We start from the raw sequence: 6,507 nt of genomic DNA, 5'->3' as shown, positions 1-6,507 counted from the left end.
GGGCCAGTGAGGACCCCATCAAGTTGACCTCTGTATCCTTTTGACATAACTCATCTCATTTCTTTTCAACATGTTCTTACTTTCCAACAAAACGAGATGTTCCAGCTCATCTTGTACTTTCTCTGCCCTAGCCCTGGAATCAGTCATTTCTCCAAGGAGACCTGGTTTCTTTTCGTGAGGAATGGAATCTAGAAACCAAGATCTGTGTGCTAGGTGCAGACTGCTTTAGGGATGTCACAGCGACCAGGACCACTCAATGGACCAAATTAGGGAATGTATGTATACATACACACTTTTACAACTATATTTATCTCTAAATCTATACATATATAAACCATGAATTCAGACTGACCTCTAATTCTGATCCAACCCTACAAGGTTCATTCTGGTTTTCTTCCCTCCCATATTTGTAACTTCCTTCTCTGACAGTGAGGAACCCGGTTCCCTTTAGCCTTAAGATTCACTGATTTGATCAATCTCCCTGTAAGTAACCCATCTCCCATCACCAACACCACTCCCCAACATGGATACCCTTCTTACCCTATTCAGGCTCCAACACTGTACTGGGAATTGCTGACACTGCTCCACCCCCTGCATGTATGCCCTCCTCACTTTGCTCTGGCTCTGACAACCCTTACCATGTTTCCCTCCTGCTTAGATGCCCTTCTCACCTCACTTAGGCTCAGGCACTCTGTACCAGGCCACCTGTCCACATGGATGCCCTTCTCACCCTGCTGGGGCCCTGACACCCCTACTCTAGGCCACTGCAGGCTCCCCTTTCCCTCTGAATGAAAGGCTACCTTGCTTGATTCCACCTAATGGCTTTTAGATTGAATTGTTCAGGAATGGAAAAGGAAGACAAAGAAAAAAGTTTAATTGCCTAATATTTGTCTATCTCTCCCATTGATCTTTCCCTCACTAAACTTATTTGGATTAACAATAAACAAATTTATTTCTGTTTTGTTCACTATGTAGATCCAGTTCCTAATAGTGCCTGGCACATAGTAGAACCTCAATAAATGTCAAATGAGTGCATGACAGGGTAAGAGGTGGATCTGGATTGTCACTAATCCTGGAAGCCTAACACAGAGACTGGAACTCAAAGATGCTCAGTAATTAAAGTTGGTTGAAATTAACTAACATAGCATTTGCACATAGTAAATTCTCTGTAACTGTTGATTGGATGAATGAATACATGAACAGGTGAATCAAAGTTAAGGGGTAAAAAAGAAGACAGAAGTGGCTCAAGGAGTCAATTGTCATTTCTTGAGAAGTGCCCTGGACCTACCTGATATAAGGACACATTGTATGGCCTTGCTACTCAAAGTGTGGTCCATGGACCAGTAGCATTGACATACCCTGGGAGCGTGTTAGAAATGCAGAATCTCTAGCTCTATCAAAATCTTCCGAATCAGATTCTGTACCCTAATAAGATTCCCAGGTGATTTGTGTGCACTTAAAGTTTGGGAAGCACTTATGCAAGATTGTTTCTCTTTCAAGGCACATCTTTGCCAGTCAGACCAAGTCAGTAAAGGTCCCCAGAATTGGACGCTTTGTAATTAGGTGGAAGAGTAAGGAGTATCACCCATCTTTTGAAAGCAAAGACTATGAGAATTACTACAGGCAAGAATTCAAATTAACAGAGATTCTATGTGGGGAAGGAAAGCGATAATGGAGGAGTAGCTGTGGAAGGGCATTGTAGCATACCGCTATGTTGTTTAATTATTTAACAATGATTCAAAAATACACAGATTCCATATCTGTATACATACACACCTACATATATAACTGGGATGGGGGAAGGCAATAACCAAAATGCAAGAACCTATAGCAGCCACTAGATTACGTTCATGGGTAATTACAAGCAGAATTTGCTATAAAATATTTGTAAATTTAACTTAGAAATACAGAGACTTCTGGAGTTTTCTCTCTCTCCTCATTTTTCAGAGGAGGAAAACTTGAATTTTGGGTGTGGGGTATGGAGAGGCAAAGAGTTACCCTTTCCTGGGATAATATCTCCATCTGCTGGCATTTCAAGATATCGCTAATGAAGACCTGAAAAGGCAGGTCAGATCCCGGAGTTGTTTGCAGCCACACATCATGTATTTTCACAACTTCTGCTTTGCCTTTTCTCTTCCTTTCTTCTCCCTCTGCCTCTCTTTCTTCCTTCCTCTCTTTTTCTGTTTTTATCACTCTCCTGTTCTTCCCTTTCTCTTACTTCATATCCCTAATATGTCTCTGCTTGCACAGATATGGACAACTCACTCCTTATAAGGCATCCTTTCACTTTGGACAGGTTTTCCCATTATGTGGAGCTGAAATCTGCCTTCTGTGGTTTCCTCCTAGATCTCCGGTTCTGCTTTCTAGGGCCACACAGGACATGACTAACTCCTCTGGCCTGAGAGAGCCCTTCAAAAGCCTGAATACTCTCATCATGCTTTCCATGTACCTGTTCCTCTCTTGACTCAGCCACTCCCTCCAGTTCCTCTGCTGTTCCTCACACATCTAGGCCCCAAAATCATCCTGATCACCTCTGCTGGGCACACCAGAATATCAGGATCCTTTTCACGCTGTGGGGATCCATGCTGGTCAATACTCCAACTCTGAGCCATGTAGCACAGAACAGAGGCTCCATCACCTCCTTTGTTCTACATGGTGTACCTCTCCTAACGAAACCCATATGTGCCTTTATTCTTAGCATCCATTCTGCCTAGTTAACTCATTTGGATTTAACAATAAACAAAACTTGTTGATTTTGCACCTAAGTTACATCCTTTCCTGCAATTTTTTTTAAGCAAAGATTCAGAGCTTATATCAAGGCCTGTTAAATTTAATCTTGTTAACTTCAGCCTGCTCAAATATTTTAATATTTCCCAACATTTATTAGATTTCTAAAAATTATCAAAGTAATACATATTTTTGTAGACTATTGAGGAAAACAGAAAAATATAAATAATAAAATTTTAGTAGCCCATGATCTCCCCCATATAAAGACAGCCACTGTTAACATTCTGTTGTATTTATTTCTAATTTTTTCTAGGTATATTTATATAATTGATATAATATTGTATTCAACTTTGTATATCCTTTTTTAAAAATTTAACTTTATCTTGAAAGCATTTTCTCAAGTTTCTCAATAGACCACTGAATGTTGCCACAGAGTTTACATCCAATCCTCTAGTTGAACAACATGGCTGTTTCCAATTTTTTTCACTATTATATGCAACATTTCAGTGAACTCTTTGAGCATAAAAATTTGTATGCTTTTTTAGATGGTTTTCTTTGGATAGAGTCCTAGAAGTTGAATTAATGAATCAAAGGGTTTGAATGTTTAAAAAAGATACTTAATGTACATGTCAAATTTCCTTCCAAAAAAGGTTTCAGATTTTTTTAAATACTCATTCCATTTCAGAAATGGTGTCAGGCACTTTGAACCATACAGAGATGAAAATACATGACTCTTGCCCTCAAAAATGAAAATACATGATCCTTGCCCTCAGGAATTATTTGCCTAGGAGGAACACAAAAATGGAAAAAAAGTACACTCTAGGGTGGATAATATTAAGTCTCTGGAACATCTCTTTTCAGTTATGACAGTTTTATTGGCTTTATGTGTTTTGAAGCTTTGTTACTAGTAGCATACTTATTCGGGATTATAATCTCTTCCTGGTGAAAATATCATGATGTTATCATCTCTTCCTTTTATAATTATTAATTATTCCTCTCTATCTCTCATAAAATACCTTGTCTTAAAGTCCCCTTCTCATATTGTCTGATATTAATATGATCACTCAGTTTTCTTATGATTGACATTTGCATAGTATCTTTTTCCATTATTCCATCTTTTTTACTCAATTTATTTGTGTCTTTATACTTAAAATAGGTTCTTATGGACAGAATATATTTGCTTTTCTATTCAGTCTGGCAATCTCCATCTTTTAATTGGAGTATTTAGAACATTTATATATTTCTTTAAAATTTAAAAAATTGTATTGTGGTAGAATATACATAACTCAAAATTTACCATTTTAACCATTTTCAAGTGTACAGTTAAATTTCATTAGGGACATTCACAATGTTGTGCAACCATTAGCAATATCTATTTCCAGAACTTTTCATCACCCAAACAGAAACTGTACCCATTAAGCAATCACTCCCCATTCTCCCCTCCCCCCCAGGCCCTGGTAACCTCTACTCTACTTTTTGTCTTTATGAATTTGCCTAGTCTAGATATTTCATACTATATTTGTCCATTTTTGTCTGGCTTATTTCACTGACCATAATGTTTTCAAGATTTATCCATGCCGTAGTACATTTTTTAATGTACTTATTGATATGGTTGGGTTTAAATCTACCATCCAGCTACTTGTTTTCTATTTATTCCATCTCTTCTCCCCCTCCCTTTCCGATTTAGATTCTTTTGAATTAACTGATTTTTAGTTTTGCATCTTATCTCTACTGTTGTCCATATACTTTGTCTAATTTTCTAATTGTTTAATTGAGGGAGATGAAGTCTGGGACCAGTTAGTTACTCTGTTATAGAAGAAGTGAAAGTATCTTCATTCTGTATTTCTTTCCGTCACTTTTTTTTTTTTTTTCAGACAACTACAGAGATTCCATAGCGTGGATGTACTCCGATTTATTTAACTAGTCCCCTACTGATGGGTATATAGCTTGTTTCGGATTGATTACTAACATAAATAATGCTGCAGTAAATAACTTTGTGCATATATGATTTTACACTTATGTGTAACTGTATGATAAAATCCTAAAAGTGGAAACACTGAATACGAAGGTAGTAATACTAGCAATTTTGATAGATATTGTTAAATTGCCTTCCATAGAATCTGTACCAATTTCTACTCCCACTAACAAAGAATGAGCATGGCTGTTATTATAACACACATCACCTACATGGAATGCTATAAAACTTTTTGATCTTTTTTTTATTTAATAGTTGAATCAAATGATTTCTTATTGTATTTTCTATTGAATTTTTTTTCATATGTTACTGAGCCATTTGTATATCCTTTTCTATGAATTCTGTTTATATCCTTTGCCCATTTTTATATTCATTTTATATTTTGATTTTTATATTGATTAATATTGATTATGGATATTATCGATTCACAGGAGCTCTTTATATATTAAGAAACCTAGACTTTTAATGTTTTATGTGTTGCAAATGGTTTTCCATGAGTGTTCTCTGTCTTTGGACTTCGATTATGGAATTTTTTACACCACAGAAAAAATAGTTCAGTGTTTTCTTCTTTTTCTTTCATAGCTTTATTTTTTTATATATATTTTAAATCATTTGACATTAATTTTGTTGTAAGAAATCAGGTAGATATCCAACCTATTTTTTTCCTGAAAGACTTCCCAGTTTCACAATACTTTAAAAAAATAAACTTTCTCTACGATTTGAAATGCCAACTTTGTCATACATTAAATTCTCTTATATATTTAGGTCTATTTCTGGATGCTTTGTTTCCATCCATTGATTTGTCTATCTATTCATATACCAGTATCAAATTGTTTTAAATAATAACATTTTGTAAAGTATTTAGTAATTGTTTAGGGCTATTGCTGCCTTAATTTTTTTCATATTTTCCCTGATCATTCTTGCAATATATTTTCCCTTATGAATATTAGAATCAGTTTGTGTACTTTCAAAAAGTATACTATTGAACTTTTATTTGGAATATTTTAAATTTATAAATTAATTTAGGAAGAATTTTGTCAATGATTTGAAGACCCTAATCAAAATTCCTGGTTTTCATAACAAGTACTAAAATAATGCTTGTTGTAAAACTTAATAGGGAAGTGTATAAAGACTAAATATTAAGAAGGCCCTCAAAATATTTCATCATCCCATTCCCATCCTACTCCCTTTCACAGAGATAACCATTGTGAATATGATAGTATCCTTTCATACTTAGCCATACATTTACAAACGTTAATGTATATTCCTCCCTCCTTACCCCCCACCCCTCAGGTTTTTATTTGTTTTGTTCAGTATATAAAAGGATCATTAGAGATAAAGGATCCATAACATGTATATATCAATTCTTTTCTTTTTTTTTTTTTTTTTAAATTCAGTTTTATTGAAATACATTCACACATCATACAATCATCCATGATATGCAATCCACTGTCCACAGTATGTATATCAATTATTTTCTAATCCTCTGTAGATGTATATTTAATATGTGTTTTTTTCTTCCCACTAACAGGGCTGTGGTGAATAGCCTTGTATAATTTTTTCCAAATTGCATATTTTGGTAGAATATATTTCTAGAAAGGAAAGGCTAGCTAGAAGGGAATTAGGACATATTTAAATGTTTGACAGATACTACCAAGTTATCTCCAAAGAGAGTGTAAATGATGTTCTTACATACAATAGTTCACGCTGCTCATTTTCACACACTCTCCGTAGTACAGAATATATGAATTTTTAAAATCTTTTTAACTTTTGCCAATCGGTAAATTTGGGATAATGTCTAGCTT

Source organism: Choloepus didactylus, chromosome 10 (genome assembly GCF_015220235.1).
Source record: "Choloepus didactylus isolate mChoDid1 chromosome 10, mChoDid1.pri, whole genome shotgun sequence".
NCBI classification, from domain to species: Eukaryota; Metazoa; Chordata; class Mammalia; order Pilosa; family Megalonychidae; genus Choloepus; species Choloepus didactylus.
Note: the sequence above shows the minus strand (reverse complement) of the source record.